We start from the raw sequence: 20287 nt of genomic DNA, 5'->3' as shown, positions 1-20287 counted from the left end.
GAGAGAGATAGAGAGGGAGAGAGAGGGAAAGAGAGGGAGAGACAGAGAGAGAGGGAGACAGAGATAGAGAGGGAGGGAGCACTTGGGGGGGGGGGACCTGCCGCGCCACATGTGAGAGGGGAGGAAGGGAGCCCCCCCCCCCCCACAAGCTGCCGCAGGGAGAGAAAAAACGAAAGGAAGAGACGGCCTGTCTTTTTTTTCTCTCTCTCTCGCACCCCCCCCCCCCTCTCTCTCTCTCTCTCTCTCTCTCTCTCTCTCTCTCTCTCTCTCTCTCTCTCTCTCTCTCTCTCTCTCTCTCTCTCTATCACTCAAAGTGCTTATGGGCGGAGCCAGGCCATAACAGCCTGAAATCTTGAAGCTGAAAAATGATGGTTTTGAGTACTTGATTAGAAATATAAAACAATGATTTTTTTTTTTTTAAACCTTACAGATGTCTTCAATAGACTAACAAGATTGTGTAAAGTTGCCCAAATAGTGCTAGGAATAGCAGTACATGTCCAGTACTAAGGATTTGGATAGTCGACTATGATTGGCCAAAATGTGCCGCTAGTCAAAAAAAAAAAGAAAAAAAAAAGTATAATACAAAAAAAATTATAAATTATCATTCCATTTGGGCTGTGGTGGTGCTTAATCTTGATATTTGTCTAGTCTAGTGTGTTCATTAAATGGGTGAAATCCTCTTTCAGTGCCTCTGTGCCTGTTTTCGTAAGCAGTTAGCCTCTGGTATGCGTGAGCGTTAGAGGCCTTTTTTCTTTTGGAAAGAATGATACAAAAAAATATATTATAAATCTTTTATTTTTTATGTATTCGACTAAGAGGTTGGCAGTCGACTACGGATCCTTTCGACCGATTAATCAACTAATAGGGGTCAGCCCTAATAATTTCCCCCAATAGTATTGAGTTAACCTATGATTCCTTCCTATCCCTAGGTGTGTGAGGTGGGGCCCAGCAGACTTACTGGACGGGGAGACCGAGGAAACCTTGGCGGCTTTGAAAATGGATCTGCGGAACATCTACTCAGGCATGCAATTTACTTTACTTTTGGTGAATTTACACCTGAATAAACATCCCACATTAAGCAAAAAGGCCACCTTAATATTCAGAATGAGTAATGATGAGAGAGCATACAATTAAAGGTTTGCCACTCAATTTCCCAGATGTGGCAACATCAAATCTAATTGTTGTTACTTGGGTACTCAATACATGTATTTGTATATCTGTACACAGAGGAAGGGATGGGTGGGACAGTGAGAGCAGAACTTCTGATGGAGAGGACCTACGTCATCCTGCGGCGGTACTTGAACAAAATGCCTGCACCAACGATGGTGGAGGTCAAAGAGGAATGGCCTTTTCTCTTCTCTCAGACTGGGCTTTTCTCCCACTTTGGCCTCCTGACAGACACCGATAAGATAAGAAACCACAACGTGGAGGATAACTGTATTCATATTTTTTTTTTTATCTTCGTTGAATAACTTTGTTATAACTCGGACATCAAAAACGGCATCAAACAAGCTTTGACAACATTGATGTAGTAATAGTTTAATACGAGACGCTAGACACTATATTTATATAAAGGTTCGCTGTTTGGGCCCGTTAGATTTATGGTTTTGTGCAGGTCATGATTTGTTGTTGACATTTTGGAATATTCTGGATTTTTTCAACGCTCTGTGTCATATTGGAATATACTGGAATATAGATAGATAGATAGATAGATAGATAGATAGATAGATAGATAGATAGATAGATAGATAGATAGATAGATAGATAGATAGATAGATAGATAGATAGATAGATAGATAGATAGATAGATAGATAGATAGATAGATAGATAGATAGATAGATAGATAGATAGATAGATAGATAGATAGATAGATAGATAGATAGATAGATAGATAGATAGATAGATAGATAGATAGATAGATAGATAGATAGATAGATAGATAGATAGATAGATAGATAGATAGATAGATAGATAGATAGATAGATAGATAGATAGATAGATAGATAGATAGATAGATAGATAGATAGATAGATAGATAGATAGATAGATAGATAGATAGATAGATAGATAGATAGATAGATAGATAGATAGATAGATAGATAGATAGATAGATAGATAGATAGATAGATAGATAGATAGATAGATAGATAGATAGATAGATAGATAGATAGATAGATAGATAGATAGATAGATAGATAGATAGATAGATAGATAGATAGATAGATAGATAGATAGATAGATAGATAGATAGATAGATAGATAGATAGATAGATAGATAGATAGATAGATAGATAGATAGATAGATAGATAGATAGATAGATAGATAGATAGATAGATAGATAGATAGATAGATAGATAGATAGATAGATAGATAGATAGATAGATAGATAGATAGATAGATAGATAGATAGATAGATAGATAGATAGATAGATAGATAGATAGATAGATAGATAGATAGATAGATAGATAGATAGATAGATAGATAGATAGATAGATAGATAGATAGATAGATAGATAGATAGATAGATAGATAGATAGATAGATAGATAGATAGATAGATAGATAGATAGATAGATAGATAGATAGATAGATAGATAGATAGATAGATAGATAGATAGATAGATAGATAGATAGATAGATAGATAGATAGATAGATAGATAGATAGATAGATAGATAGATAGATAGATAGATAGATAGATAGATAGATACTTTATTAATCCCCTTGGGGAAATTCAGGGTATCTTGCAGCTCACATAGTATACAGAAATTGACCGTTCCCATACAGTTGTTACACGTTATGTCTGCATCATGAATTAAAGATAAGTACATGATAAAATTCAATTAAATCATACCCATCAATATTAAAATAGGAGCGTGATTAGATAAAAGCAGGTGTATAAAAACAGTGTATAAAAAAACTGGTGTAAAAACAGGTGTAAAAACAGGTGTGTGGGTCAGAGGTCAGGTCCCCTTCACTATAATACGCTGTTGTACAGTCTGATGGCTGTGGGGACAAAGGACCTCCTGTGCCGCTCAGTCCGTGAGTGCAGGGAGATGAGCCGTCCGCTGCGACTGCTGCTCTGCCCCACCAGGGTGTGGTGGAGAGGGTGGTTGGTATTGCCCATGATGGCCAGCAGCTTGCTCTGAGTGCGGCTCTCCACCACGGTCCCCAGTGGGTCCAGTTTCCTCCCTACCACTGAGCCAGCCTTCTTGACTAGCTTATCCAGCCGTCTGGTGTCCCTGGCCGTGGTATTACCACCCCAACAGACAGCGGCGTAGAGGAGCACACTTGACACCACTGCCTGATAAAACATGTACAACATTTCCCCACACACATTAAAAGACCTGAGCCTCCTAAGGAAGAACAGCCTGCTCTGTCCTTTCTTGTAAATTGCTTCCGCGTTAGCAGCCCAGGCCAGCTTATCATCTATGTGCACGCCTAAATATTTGTATGACTGCACCGTCGCAATGTTGTTTTCCCGTATGCTGACTGGTTGCAGAGGTGGTTTCGACCTGCGGAAGTCCAGTACCATCTCCTTGGTCTTTGTCTTGGTCCTTTATACTGGAATGATATTACTCTATGGCATGAAGAATGCCCTGGAACATAAACAACAGCTTTTTGCAAGTCATGATAGGTTGCTAACATTCTGGAATACACTGGACTTTTTCAATGAATGCCCTGGAACAATAACATCGGTATGTGACCTGCACATGAACCAGATCTGGAAGAACAACAACCTTCATAGCGGATTACTGCCCAAGGGACGAACTGTGTACACGTATTTAAAAACCTCCTTTTCATCTAGATGTGTAAGCTTGGCAAAGTTATTTAAAGAATTTAAGCAGTTGTTCTCACATTTTTGGGATTTCTATAATCTAGTTCTAAACATCTTCCTTTCTTCCTAAACATCTTCTCATCTTCCTTCCTATAGATTATGGCTAGTTTGAATATAATGATTTGGAATACTGGGGGAATAAACAAACAACATAAATGCAAAAGCGTGCTTACACTGATGAAAAACAAACAGGTTGATGTGGCTCTTTTAAGCGAAACGCACCTTTTAGTGGATGACAAAGTAAAGCTAGTGGACAACATATATCATAACATTAGCCACTCTTCTTTTGGAACGAGATCCCGTGGAGTTGCTATAGTCACGAAACGGAAGTTGAATATTGAATTGCATGACGTATGGTCTGATATAGATGGTCGGATAACCATAGCTAAAATTGTATACAGTAACAGAAAAATAGCGTTGGTAGCGGCATATGCCCCAAATCTTTACGAGGCTAACCTCTACGCTACACTCACCAGAACAATGTTAAACCTTCCTGAATACTCATTTATAATTGGCGCGGATTTTAATGCCATTTGGGATCCCTGGATGGATAAATCTTATCCCACCATTTCCAATGATCAGAAACATGCATCTAATGCACTAAAGGATTGGTCCAAGAATACAGGTGTAAATGACCTATGGCGATCACTCAACCCAACGGCCCGAGAGTACTCTTGTCGATCTACAGGACACAAGACATTCTCCAGAATAGATTATGTTTTTGCATCCCCTAGACTATTTGATAACTATGACGTGGAAATGGTTCCCAATGCATCAGATCACAGCTATTTACTCCTAAAAGGATAATTTGGTATACTGTCATCCCGAGCCCCAAGATGGCGATTTAACTCAATATTGCTGAAAAACAATGAATTCATTACACAATTCAAAGAAGCACTTGTTGAATTCCTGCTGGAGAATGCGGAATCGGTACAGGACCCCAGAATATTATGGATGTCGGTAAAGGGATTTATCAAGGATTTCACTGCTGTCTTTTCCTCCAAACTACGTAAGAATTGTTGCTCAAAACTGGCAGAGCTGGAAACGCTTTACTCATCGTTATTTTCCTCTTTACAATACAACTACTCGGTTCGATTGGAATCTCAAATTAATGTGTTAAAAAAAGAGATTAATGCCATTTTAAGACAACAATCTGAATTTCAAATACATAGCACAAGACAACATTATTACTTTCAGGGTTCTAAACCAAGTCACCTACTAGCTATGAAGATACGAGCCAACGCAAAATTTGCAGATATCCCTACTATTAAGGCCCAGCAAGGACTTGTTACAGACCTCAAAAAAATTAACGAGACATTCAAAAAGTTTTACTCCAACTTTTACAAATCAGAAATGGCTTTCGATCAAAACAAAATGGATATATATCTTAATCAAATTAACCTACCTAAACTATCAGAGGAAGACGCTAAACAGTTAGAAACACCCATCACACTAGATGAACTTAGGGAGGCTATATCTGAAATGCAAATTGGTAAGGCTCCTGGAAGGGATGGGATCCCTCCAGAATTGTACCTCTCATGCTGGGATGTAATTGGACCCCTATTACTTAATATGATTTTATACTCAATCAAGGAGGGGAATTTCCATAAGATAGACAATATTGCACTCATAACAGTCCTCCTTAAAAAAGACAAAGACCCCACCGATTGCAGTAGTTATAGACCCTTGAGCCTCCTCGGAACCGATATCAAGCTGTATTCCAAGGTATTAGCCATCAGACTTCAAACGCATATGACATCTTTAGTTCATCCTGATCAGACTGGCTTCATAAGAGGCCGCTTGATCACGGATAATATAAGACGGTTACTACATGTGCTAGATGCCAGCAAGGATGCCACTCCACCTATAGCGATGCTGTCCTTGGATGCGATGAAAGCCTTTGATAGGTTGGAATGGTCTTATTTATGGGCAGTACTAGAAAGGATGGGGTTAGGAAACGGATTCATTGATATGATAAAAGTATTATACAAAGACCCATCGGCCATGATTACAACAGGTAAAATTACCTCCGAAATCTTTCCTGTATTGCGCTCCTCCAGACAGGGTTGCCCTCTTAGTCCCGGACTATTCGCTTTATCATTAGAGCCTTTAGCACAGTTTATAAGACAATCCCAATCCATAGAACCAATCGCAATTAAGGGCACACAACATCATATTAGTTTATATGCGGACGACGTAATCTTGTTCATGCAAAACCCTACCACCTCAATGCCTCATCTTCTCAAGTTGATTGATGATTTTGGCAATCTATCGGGATTTAGGATAAATTGGCCAACGTCGGCCTTCCTACCACTCAATGCCCCTGCATAGAATATATTCCTTCCAGAAAGAATACCAATGGTAAAACACTTCAGATGTCTAGGAGTTGAAATATTCCCTACTATATGCCAAACGGTGAAGTACAATTACACAAAATTCCAAGATAAGATCAAATACGACTTTGACAGGTGGTCCAAACTTAAAAACTCAGTACAGGCCCGAGTATCAATAGTTAAGATGGATGTTTTACCTAGAATCAACTTCATCAGCTCAATGTTACCGTTACCCCCTCCTGATAGTTACTGGAAAAAATTACATTCCACCGCATATAAATTTATTTGGAATAACAAACCTCCACGAAAAAAAATATCCACCGCACAGAGAAACAAAGCCGATGGAGGTTTAGCATTTCCAGACTTTTACCACTATTTTAAAGCGTACTCTTTAAGACCACTGACAACCTGGTTTGACTCCCAAGCATCTGTATCCTGGAGAAACTTAGAAGAAAATATAGTAGCACCACATAGACTGCAGGACATAGTATACACCATATTATCAATTAAGCAATGCGAATTGAAATTTGGCCCTCTTATTACACATGTGATTCGTATATGGCGTGAAACACAGAAAAAATATTCTAACCAACATAAATGGCATAGCCATACTCCCCTATTCAATAACAATGCACTCCTTATTGGAAAACGACCTATCAGATACCCCAAATGGGAAAAGCAGGGCATACATACATTGGGAGATGTTTTCAACAAACGGGTTTTTTGTAGCTATCAAGATATACGTAACAAATTTAACCTCACCAGTTCCACATATTATTTCTACGCACAGTTATTGGAATGTTTGAAGGCTCATGGAGTCCCATTAAAGATACCAATTGAGCACCACAGATATCACAAATTCTTCTATGAAAGAGAGACATCGAGAGGCTTTGTATCTGACTTTTATCATCACTTACTAACGTCTTCGTATGGAATCCTTCCCCTAGACTCAGTCTGGAGCAGTGCATGTGAGCGGATCGGAGCGTGAGCGGCGCGGGGCACGGAGCGGCCGGTTTTGACGTGAGCGAGGAGTGGGTTTTAAAATGAGTCGGCGCGACGTCCGGAGCCAGAGTTCTCCTCCGCTCCAATCCACTCCAGGTCGCTCACAGTGGTTTAACACTGTTGATGTAATATACATGCAGTACAATGCCAAAGCAACAGATGGCGATGTACAAACATGAAGGCCATTTTCAACCAATGAGAAGGGTGAACCTGTGATATCCTGTTCAGGCTTCACTCCTCCTCCTTCACTCACTCCTGTTAGAAAAAGTATCGACGCCATTGTTGTTGACGTTAGCTTACATGCTAACGTTAATGGCAGCGACCATAGCATTGTGGCTCGGCTAGCCTATCATCGCTTAATAGAGCTAGTGAATGGATAAACAACGTTATTTAACATTGCAGAATGGGTACAATTACAATGCGGCTCAATACAAACAATTGTTAAGGGGCCCAGGGGGTGTAGACTGTTGTAGTTTGAGCTAATTTACACCATGCTCCAAAAAAAATAAAAAAATGCCGAGCGATCTGGCGCGGGGAGCGCTCGATTCAAGGTGAGCGGGGAGCGAGCGGAGAGCGACTTGGGGGCGGGGTCAACATGAGCGATTAGCGGAGCGGACCAAGCTTTAAAGAGCGAAGAGCGGATTTCTCGGCCGCGCCGATCCGCTCACTTGGCCTGGTCTGGAGGAGGGATATACCAGACTTGGAAGTAGATTTTGATTGGCAAGAAGTCTGGGCAAACGTTCGAATTGCGTCACGCAACCCGGATCATCAACAAATTAATCTTAATTATATTCATAGGACATACCTGACTCCTATAAGATTGAACAGAATGGGACTTAGACAATATTCTCTATGTTCCTTATGTACAAATGGTGATGAGGGTACATTTATGCATATGTATTGGGATTGCCCACCTGTTAAGATATTCTGGGAAGAAGTGACCCTGCAATTATCAGAATTTTTATTTCTGAACATACCTGTACAGCCCTCTGTATTGCTGTTGAATGATGTTTCTCAGTTTGCAGCCTCTATACAGCTAAAGAGACTAGTTTTGTCCGGTCTCACAGCAGCTAAAAAGCTGATAGCATCATGATGGATTCAACCGGATAAAATGTGCCGGAAGGTATGGGTTCTTACCTATCTCGATGTGATTTATCTAGAGATATCTACAGCAAGAATTTTAGGTGTCAGTGAAACCAGGATTGCAATCTGGTTAGAAGTGGCGGAGAGAATAAAGGCTAGCATATGAATTGTAATTCCTGGTAGAAACGAATGAAAATGGATGGATTATCCAAGTGGGGGTCCTGGGGGGAAGAGCGAGCAGGAGCATATGTATGTATTGGATTGGATTGCAAGTATTAGGTATATATCTCGTAAACTACATTTATATTGATTCAAATGGAATGTATAGTTCTGTGATTTACGTTGGATATTTACTGTTAATGCTTGTGTGTCTAATTTTATGTTATGTTTAAAAAAATTAAAAATAAATAAATAAAAATAAATAAAAAAGCAGTAATTTACCATTTTACTTACGAATATGATTATTTTGTCTTTTGACAATAAAATCACATAATTAACTCGTTGTACAAGGTGCATCAGTCAGCTAAAGCCATTTTGAGCAGTGTTGACCAGCAGTTTATAAAAGAATATTTAAAATGTTTATTAGCAACGCCAAGCTTTCAAACCATTGCGTTTCTCTGTCCGAAACCCTTGTGCAACTGTGAGTACCTTTGAATTTTCTCTGTGATACTTGTACAACGAGCGTTTCGCAGAGGACCAGTTCTTCAGAGTTAATATGGGATTTTCCTATGGGTAAAATGTGCACAAATTGTAAAAAAAAAATAAAAAAAACAGCCATTTACCATTTCAAGAATATAATTATTTGTATAATTCTGTCTTTTGACAATAAATGCCATTCATGGCTTACCTCATTTGTGCGTTTGGACTGTTGTTTTTAATGTACAATAGCATATGTGCATTTTTGTAGCCCAGCTCCAGTATACTTCCTGGCAGAAGCTCACACTTTGGTTTCCTGTCATGATTAATCACGTAATCCAATAGTATTTGACATGAAACTATTGTATGAGCTTCCTCCAGAAGTATACTGGAGCTGGGGACTATACAGTTATGCATGTCTATCATTGTAAATTGACAGTTATTTTGCAAAATTATTTATAATTATATAATATAATTATTATTATTATTATTCAATTATTTTGTTGGCAAGTCTGAAAAGTAATGCAAACAACTTGCCAACAAAAGAATTGAAAAATAATTACTACTACTTAAATACTTCGTCTGGACATGGCCTAACACTGGGTTCCACGCCATGAAAGCTGTACACTCCTACCCTGTCCACACTAAGACTTAGGGACTGGAATTGGATATCAAGCTGAAATAAGCATTAACCCCTAACTGCTCCCGATGAGCAGGTTGGCACCTCTGCTGTCGGTGTGTGAGTGAATGGGTGAATGTGAGGCATAAGTTGTAAAGCGCTTTGGATAAAAACTGCTATATAAATGCAGTGCAAATGCAGTCCATTAAAAGCATCGTGACGGTTCATCAGCGGGAGTACTTAACTTAACCTCAACTTAATAAATAACAGGAGGTGTTATGTCAACATTAGCAGTAACAGTGTATTCTGTCTGAGAATCCTGGGTAATGAGTGTTTGGAGACGCTGTGATTCTGTAAAGAGAGAGACAAGTAATGAGGAGATAAGAGATACATGTAAATTATAGCCATTGTATTACTTCCTCTGTTTACAATTATTGTTTGGTAATATTATGCACATGGGTGGAATTAAGGTGGGCATATTATTATCCTGCAGTTGTATTTCTGTCATTCCTTCTTTATAGAAACCACAATCATAACATTCAGCATGAGCACTGGAATATGAGTTACTGCAAAAAAAACAGTATATCAACCATCTCTCTGCTTTTTATTTATTCATACTCAAAATATGTCCATAAGTGGTGTTCTGGCCGACACACTGGGGGAAACCCAGCGAGTAGAACCCAACTAGTGCTCAGACTGAGCGTGTTGTTGTCATCTCCACACCACCAGTGGCGGCCGGTGGGTACTTCGCCACTAGGGGCGCTATACCAAACATTTTGCAAACATGTACAAGGCATGCATTGGCGAATATTATCACCATTGCCATCGATCAATATATGATCAGTCAGTCAAATGCAACGACGTTTCCAATAGCCCAACACAAACACGCACAGCTCTCTCTCTCTCTCTCTCTCTCTCGCTCTCTCTCTCTCTCTCGCTCTCTCTCTCTCTCTCTCTCTCTCTCTCAGATGATGTCAGATCCATTCAATAATAAACACATTTGTAAAGCTCGTTATTTTAAACAAGTTACCATTCATTGTCTGAGTGGTTATGCCCCACATGCGGCGAAATTAGAGAGAGAGAGAGAGAGCATTTTAGTAAAGTTACATTTTCAACAAGATTGCTGCTATTTAAACACTTCATGGAAACGGGGTAACGTTAACCTTATGTCGACTGTAGTATTGTATGACCTCGACATAACGTTTAAACGTTAACGTTACTCCGTTTCCATGAAGTGATTATAAAAGTGGCCAGCTAAGATAACGGAGCTAACAGCTAGCAGTAGCTAACGTTAGCTGAAAGCTGTAACGTTACAACGTTATGCGGCATCAGTAGACAACGTATCATGTATTAAACTAGAGTTAAGATCGCTAATCTACCTTGTTGTTGGCTTGTTGATAAAGTATATCCACTCCATGGCATTGTCCATCCAGCCTGTGTTGATGTCCATCCATTGTTGTCCCTCCGCATCCATATAGCTTGTTGTTAGCCAACAAGCTGTGTGAGTGAAGAGCTGTGTCTTTGTCCATTTCCGCCTCGAACAGCCTGCAAACTACCTGGCGTTCTATCGCCATGCTCTAAGACAAACTCTAACCTTAACCAACTTTGAAAGAGTGCCTAAGCTTAACAGTCTAAAGAACTTGCAGTCACGGCACGCTCGTCTAAGACAAACAGCTGCCTGCATCATTCTCACAACAACACAACTATCTCCACCGACCAACCTAGGAATAACCTTGGAACATTAGAAATTGGATTCGGCCAATCAGATATCGTCTCTGTGAAATTATGCTACGGAAAAAAATACTGGCGTCGGCCAATCAGAGAGCGTCTCCGCGAAATGCGGCTACAGATATTCTTGGCGCTACTGGCTAGACCGCTTCAAATCGCGCCCGGATTCCAACATAATAGTCATATTTCAACGCACAACGCGTTATGCACTGATTGGCTGTGACGGATACAGCGATCAAACTGTGACGCGCACTCAGAGCGCTATCGCGTATAGCCCGGGCCGAGAAATACGAAAAAATAAAAATAAATTAAAAAAACGTGATGTCACTTCCTGCTCTGGAAAACGAGTGTTTTTTAATTGCGATAATAACGTTATATTGTGCATTGGAAACACAAACATACTTAAAATGAGTAAATATTATTAATTTTAAACATGTTTATATTATTTATAGGGCTATAAAACTAAAAACTAAAAACTTATTTTTCTTGTTCTCTCATATAACCAGGGTAGGGCCTGAGGGGAGGCGGCGCCCGAGCGCCCCTAGTGGCGAGCCGCCACTGCACACCACACATGCATAGGGTGACCAGGTCAAAATGGTTCAGTCGCAGGACAGTGTGAAGTGTCACAGCCAACTAGTGACACTGGTTATTATGACATCCTGTTCTTATGTTAATTATATGATTATGAGGAATGTCTGTATATTCTTCCTCCCACTTGTGTAAAAATATATCTGTTTTAAATCTAGGCATATGTTACTGTATGCGTCTAGATGTGATAGGTATGTATATATATCTGTATATATCTGTATATATATATATATATATATATATATAAGCGTATAAGACTATTCATGCAGGACGTGTATTCATTTATTATAACACTACACAGGCCATTCTCTCTCAAATACTGCAGGGCCTTTTCCTAGAACATGCAGTAGGGATTTAACCTTAAGAATGTGGCCTTAGAGACAGCTCCTGCCGGTCAGAATGAAAAACAGCAGGTTGGCACATGTTAACCCTTGCCTGTCTTGCCTGCATAGAGTTGTTGTTTGTAATAAACCAAATGTTTATTATGTACTGTATATACTGTGTATGCTATATGTACTATATACTCATACAAGAAGTGTGTTCATGTATTATACACTACACAGGGCAAGTTGCTTCCATTTCAATACTGCTTGGCCACTAAGGAATGTGAAGACGACCTTGGGCCTCTGCTAGTAACGGAGAGGGACTTTCCACAATATCGTATTCTGTTCCAGCAAAAACGTTACAAGTACTTTTTCAAGTTACAATCCAGTGGAATAGACGGCAGCCAATGACAACTAGGAGGGGAGGAGAGTCAGTCCTGATGTGTGAGATGTTGATTGGCTAGTGAAATTACATCACTGTTTTTGGACCAATGGCAAAGAGGTCCTGATATGATATAAAAATGACTGCTCCTACTTCGAGAGCTCAGATTTTCAGATTTTGCTTGCAGACACTTTCTTCTAGCAGCCGATACCGTAAGGAATGGAATCGGTCTATTTTTCAAAGTGGAGTCCCCCGGACAAAGCTTTGTTATTTAGCTCATTTGCTCTTTTGCTCAAAATGACAAAGAGAGTTTTTTGCTATGAGACAGATTTTTCAGATGTTCAGATTTTACAGAGTTGTTGCGATGCAGGATTTTGCTATGGCAGGCACAAGCCGTGTTAGGCCTTTGCGATCATAGAGATGAGATGTTTTGTATTATATAATCTTTTAAACTGTAATGGACATATCCAATACAGTCCTTTTTTGTAACTTCATTGAAATAAAGATTACTTTTTTCTAATTATCCATTGAATCCTTGGACTGATTTCTGCCAGCAATGTGCCACGATGCCGGCCGCGCCCTGATTTCCTATTGAAGGTGACTATTACGGATTGAATCAATTGACTGGTTAATGCTTTTCAGCAAAAAATTATATATTATATATATATATATGCTATGTACTGTATAAATACTATACATGGCAATGTTTGTTGTTTGCGGATTCCGGTACCACGGATCGATGGATCTGTCGGATTGATAAGGGGTACTGGGGCTTGCAAATAATGATTGTTAGTACGCTAATGTTACATTATTAACAGTGGTAATACTTATTAAAAAAATAGTAATACAACCAAGCTTTCAAATGAGCAGTATTACAAGCCCTTTCGTAAAATAATAATGATGATGATGATAATAATAATATTATTGTTATTATAGGCAATAATGGTTCTCCTAGACATACATTCGGTTTATTACAAACAAGCAGTGATGGGAATAACGGCGCTATAAGTAATGACGTTACTAACGGCATTCGTTTTTTCAGTAACTAGTAATCTAACGGATTACTCTTCCAATCTCAATAACGCCATTACCGTTACTGCAAATAAATGCGGCGCGTTACTATGAATGAACCTGTTTCTTTCATCAGACAGATATCTGCGCTGAGGGGCAATATGTTCTTCCTTGTTTAGTGCGCAAATTCTCCACTCATCTCCTCTGCAAGCACTGCTCCACTGTGTGTGTCTGTCTACTCTGGTCCAATCACATTCAGCGTCCCGTCAGCGTGTCTCCCCCCACCCACATTCTGCGAATCAGAGCAGAGTAGGGCGGGTCTTCACGGAATGCACGTTGTCTTTCAGCGGGGCAGAGTCAGAGCGAGTTGACAGCGCATCGACAGGTAGTCTAATCTGCGTGTACTGTAGCTAGTAACCTCATTCCCAGTTGTATCCCCGTGAGATAAATGTAGCTAGTAGCCTAGTTTCGCCAGCATGCAGTTAGTAGAAAAATGTGGCATGTTCAAAGAAAGTAAAAGAAAAGTCGACAGTGAAAATCGCTGCAATTCAAAGCTGCATGGACTAAAACATATGCGTGCATGCATCCTCCCAGCACCAAGAAACGGTAGCTCTTGTGAAGAGTGGCAATATGAAACGCCACTATGAAACAAAACACAGTTATTTTGATGCAGCCTTTCCTCAGAATTCAGTGCTAAGAACCACAAAAATAAATGGAATGAAATCATATCAAGCTGCAAGCAGAATTATTGTTAAAAAAATGCACATGCATTTCCATAGCTGTGGATGAGTCCACTGACACCACTGAGAATACTCAGTTGCTGGTGTTTGTGAGGTTTTAGTGAGTTTGTTTGTGAGAAGATTGGATCAGTTGTACTTTTTTTTTGAATACTTTAAACCCTTTTTTTGTGGAATATTTGATGCGGCCCAGCCTCACCCAGACTCTACCTCCAGCGGCCCCCAGGTAAATTGAGTTTGAGACCCCTGGTTTAGAATGATTCGATTAGATTCTTATATCTGTATGTTGTGTATGTCATAAATGTCATGAATTGAAAATGGGGGACCCTGATGTAAACAAGACGAAAGTCTTTCTCTGATCTGCATCCCCTTAACAATTGTGTGTATTGAGCCGTACTGCTGTACCCATTCTGCAATCTGTTAATTAAAATGTTCAATCAATCAGTATATATTTGTTATTTATTTTTGGTATTGTGCTTAACAAGCATAATTCAATGTTGCCCAGTTGTGGCCTGTTGAGGGGCAATACATATAAAAAGTTCCAAAACATCTATTGTATTTGTATGATCCACTATATAAACATAGTAATTATAATATCTACATACATGGCATTTGATTGGAGGCTAGTCTCACTTTGTCCCACAGCAACATTAAAATAGTTTAGATTTGTGTATGTTGTTTATGTAAAAAAAAATATATTGAAAGTAACGCAATAGTTACTTTCTGAAGTAACTAGTTACTTTTATAATTTGTAACTGAGTAAGTAATTTAGTTACTTTTTGGAAGAAGTAACTAGTAACTGTAACTAGTTACTTTTTAAAAGTAACTTGCCCAATACTGCAAACAAGAAGAGATTAACAACTCTTCATGCTTACATTTCATATCAACTGGATATAACTAGACCAGTGACTTGAAGTAATCTTGACAGAAATAGTAATTGACTTGAGAACTTGGCGAGTTTAGCACCTCGCTGGGGGATATCGAGCGGCCAAAGGGTTATATCTCAAGTAAGTGATCTGAGATAATTAGAGACAAGCCCATCGGCTCTTAACAGACAGCAGCACTGCTTTTGCGGGACAATGCGGGACACGTAGGTGGGGGGGGGGGGGAGTATTTAATTTAATTTATTTTTTATTTCCCTCTGGACAGTGTCCCGGCAATACTCCCTGTGTATTCTGTTATTATAACAAATTGACCCTCTGATTCAGTTCTCAATAACGGGCCAGACTTGCTGAAGAGGCGCTCCTCTGAACAATTATACGTGACGTCCCCCTCTCCTCCATGGGTGATGGTGAAGCTCCTGTGGCAGATCCTGCATTCTACCTTTTGGGGATCATCTGAAACGGATCTCAGCCACGTATACTTCTTGTCCCAGTCTCTGTTATATGAGCAAAGTCACTTTTTTTTGCCTCCATTTCCTTGTGTTTCTTAGCTAGCTAAACAACTTGTATCAGTAATATTGGCGGTCTTTCTTCTGACTACTCAAGTGACTGACGTCACACACACAGCTGCCCCGGCCTCGCTCGGACAGGTGACAGGCAGCGCGACTCGCGAGACTCGAGTGAGCTGCTCGGCAGCCTCGGCTGGAGATGCATCCAGCTGCAGGACCACAGCACCGTCTATCTAAGGACCGCGACACTTTGCGGACCCACACTCTCCAGACTATCGCTCCCATTGGCTGATTTGGGTCACGTGACCGTCCCACTCCAATTCAGCCATTGGGTGGGACGGTCACGTGACTCAAATCAGCCAATGGGAGCGAGGGTCTGGAGAGTGTGGGTCCGCAAAGTGTCGCGGTCCTGAGAGTTTCGGTGCTGTGGTCCTGCAGCTGGATACTATTGCTCGGCTGCGCAATGCATTGGTTTGTGACGTCGCCCGATTTTTTTATTTTAAATATACGAGGGTATTGGAACGAGGCATTAAATTAACAACATAAAAAAAAAAATATATATATATAATCTTTAAAAAAATAAATAAAAATAAACTATCTTTGAATTGCGGGACATGTTTTGTTGTAGCGGGACGCGGGACAAACGTCCCAATATCGGGACTGTCCCGCAAATCGCGGGACAGGTGGGCACCCTACACATGATTGATTGATTGAAAACTTTAATTAACAGATTGCAGAATGGGTACAGTACATTACGGCTCAATACACACAATTGATAAGGGGATGCAGACCAGAGAAAGACTTTCGTCTTGGGAGAAAGACTTTCGTCGTGTTGTGTGGGTAAGTGGTGGAAGAGGTACACAGTTCCTTTACTTGAGTAAAAGTAGAAATACCCCGATAAAATAGTACTCTGGTAAAAGTAAAAGTTCGCCATTCAAAATTTCACTCAAGTAAAAGTAGAGACGTATTCGATATTGAATGTACTTAAGTATCTAAAGTAAATGTATGCATTCTACATGACCTTTGTGTATTCCAGTGCTTGGGAGCATTCAACCCTTGATCCATTGGTCTCTATAGATTGTGTTAAAGTTGAATGTGGTCCAGTTATGCTGCTCTGATTAACACATTGACTGCCGTTCATGTAGATCTACGTTTCTGTTTAGTTATTTCTTTTATTTGCTATTGCCATTTATAATCCATCGAGGCACCTTGTGCATGCTGTCCTGAATGTGTCTGAGATCTCAGATGGCCAATACCGCCACCCAGTGATGTACCCGAATGCGTTCATGAACGTGTTCGTATTTTGGGCGAACGTGAACTGAACGTACTGTATATCCGCTAAATGAACGCAATTGAGAACGCGTTCATTCTCAGCGCTGTATAACGGCGTTCAAACATGCTTTCATTCTCAGCACTCTATTTGATTTGAAATCTTTATTTCGAACATGCAATGAATACAAACAAACAATAACAAAAAGCAAAACAACTCAATCTGCATGTTCGAAAAGGAGTAGGAAGAAGTATACACTTATTTAATCCTACCCCTTTTCCACTACTCAAATGAGTGTACTATTTTAAACATAAAAAAGAAAAGAAAAAAATATATATATATGCAAAACAAAAAAACAAAAACTAAAAGAAATAAAATAGAAAACAAAATAAAAATTTAAACACCTGTGAATATCAAGTCCCTTCCTTATCCCTGTACCTTGTGAACATAATTTCCTTATACATCAGTTTGAATTGTCTCATGTTTGGACATTGCTTTAGCACCACATTTAGACTGTTCCACAGTTTCACTCCACATATCGAGATGCAGTGTTTTCTCATGGTAGTGCGTACGTTTAGCACCTTTAAATTGTGTTCTGTATCGTATAGCTCTCGCTCGGCGTCACTTTCTGCACTGTCCTCGCACACGTGCACACGCACTGAATAAAGACCACAATGTACCTTTAATCCCAATATTTGTCTGACCACACCCCTATCAGCTTACCAATATAAGCAGGGGTGGGGCCAACCACTCGCCTCCTTCTCGCTTTCACCACAAGGAAGTGCCTCGGTAGATCCCCACACTTGAAGTGATGTGATGGTAGGAGAAGAGTTGGAAAGCAAGGATACGTTGACATCATATCTTTATTTTCTCTCTCACTATTTTCGAGAAAATACGGCGATATTGCCTTCGTACTGGAGTGTCTGGAAGATGATGATCATTCTAAAAATCCTCCACCGGTTTTCGTATTGGGAGTTTGCGCCGCTACATGCTTTTCCAACTGCAGTCCTTGCTGTGTGCTGGTTGCGGTAAAGACACAGCTGGGCTGTAGGACGCGCCGCTGTTGTGAGAAGCGGTGGGTTCCAGGTTTGGTGAGTTATGTTTTGCTGGCAGGCTCCACTTGTCTGTTAGTGCTATGGGGGCTAATTGACAATGTTTATGAAAACCGGCCCCAGGCTAGGGTCCTTTGTTCAGCCTCTTAGGCGACAGAAGACCTTGGTCTGAAGCCCATTATAGTTTTAACTAGTGGGCCGCGACCATTAACACTGGTGATCCCTGTGTTTTCTGGACGAGTGGATATCTCTCTGTCACCGTGTAGCCCCTTCTTTCATATCCAAATGAGAGTATTCCTTCACAAGGAGATATGGGCATAGATGTTCGATAGCGGAAGATCTGTGTTCAAGTCAGCTACACAGGCCAGTTGGGTATTGTGCTGGCTCCGTCGGGTGTTGGTAAAATCACCGTTGTAAAACTGTGTTAACATCTTGTTTCTCTTTTCTCTTAAAAAGTGAGGAGGGTTTCAGAACGGCGGCCTGTCTGGGTGAGTGTTATATCATTGTGTACAAGTTCAGGTGATAGCTGCTTAGCTTACGGTTAGCCAGTCAGCTGTTAGCTGCGGCGTTAGCCTGCTGTGATCACTGCGTGACCTACCTAGGTTGGGCCTACTGTTAGCCAGTCAGTTGTTAGCTGCGGCGCTAGCCTGCTGTGATCACTAGGAAACGTTAGCTTGCTGCTATCGGCCAAGGCCCAGCGCGGGGTGGCTCCGGTTCCTCGCGCGCCGCCGCGAGCTCCCCTCTGGTCGCGTGCGCCGTTCGCTCGGCGTCTCGCGGGCAGGGGCAGTAGCGACCGACGGTTGGAGCGGCCGTTGGCTTAATGCTACTCTGTTGAACCTGCTTTGATTATAACATGTTTTAAACACTCTTGACTACGACGTCATCTTTGACAGAGGATGTTCGTCGAACCTGCCCTGGGCCAGGACGGCAAAGCCTACGTCAACAAAGGGGACCATAGCGACGGGTTGGAGCGGCGACGCTGCCCAGATCGAACAACACAGGACGGCTGTGTTTTCTACGGTGTCTTGAGACTGCACTTCGTTGATCTACGCTCCGGGTAGTCCAGGTCTGACCAGACCTTGTACACTTCTTCTGGAATTGTCTTGTCACTAGGTATTTAGCTTCTCCGTGCAAATAGGGTTGTTGTTTCAGATGTGAAAATGATCTGGTTTGTTGTGTTGAGAAACATCATGTGTGTTTATATGTACCGTGTACTCACAACTAAGGGGGTTAACTAACCTATAAAGCTATGCTTAGTGACAAATTAGTAAAGAATATTCTTTTCTCAGCCTGTAATGACAATAAACAGTGTGTTCACATATTAACAGGTTTTCCTGTTTTAACTGGCCGTATTAAGGGTAAAGTAGGAGGATTGTGTTTCCCCCCGGTTCCCTGGGGACTTCTTCATCCTCCTATCAGAGTGGACATGTTGTTGCACTACATTGTGTCACTGTGTGGTAGGGATACGATGTAACCCTTAGCTTGATTGCTGAGGTTGTGCTAAATCTGCTGGAGTAACTTTATTTTCCTAAAAGAAAAGATTGTTGGTCGCTTTCGTGTGTGCTTAGCAAGGCCTGTGGCCGATACTAATCGAGAATTATGTATTCTCTCATTATGAAAAACGGCGTTCCTCTGTAGAGTGTTTTTGCCATTTTTTATAGGTGATGATGGGTTGTGTGTGTCATGTGACCTAGAACTGGGTTGGACTGGCCACAGAAGCACATGTGTAAGTTTGGACCGGGGCTCTTAGAGAGCCCTCTCTATTCTGTGTTTTTTCCTTAGTAAAAATCAGATAGCAGGTTAGCTCATGCGCTGTGTGAAGCTGTCAGACGCTTCATAGAGCCGACTATGACTGTGTCATACTCTCTTTTTGTCATTACATCGTATCATGGGTGTGGGGTCGTAAAGGGGTGAACTGGTAACCTTTCCTCTCCCCCTTTTTTCTGTTGGTCAGGGGTACACCCCCTGTCCTTCAAGGTTCCTGTCACGTTGCGGTCCCGCACGTTACGGGGTGAGGGGGGGGGGGGGGGGGAGGGGGGGGGAGTTTCATGGTCCCACGGCCTGGAATATTGGGCGTGTGCACCGCAGAAATTCCCCCGCCATAGAGTATGTCACCGTGCACGTCTCTGTTGGTAGGACTTCCGTGTGCTTTTCAGGTCCATGTGATGGATCTGTTTCGGGGGGTAGTCAGGGCTCCTCCTCACCAAGCTCCTATTTGGGCCTTCTGTGAGTTGGGACTCCTCCTTCCATGTGAGGGAGCCTCCTTCAGAGTACAGAGCCTCCTCCTCAGATTG

Source organism: Notolepis coatsorum, assembly GCF_963971535.1.
Source record: "Notolepis coatsorum genome assembly, chromosome: 4".
Taxonomy (NCBI): domain Eukaryota; kingdom Metazoa; phylum Chordata; class Actinopteri; order Aulopiformes; family Paralepididae; genus Notolepis; species Notolepis coatsorum.
Note: the sequence above shows the minus strand (reverse complement) of the source record.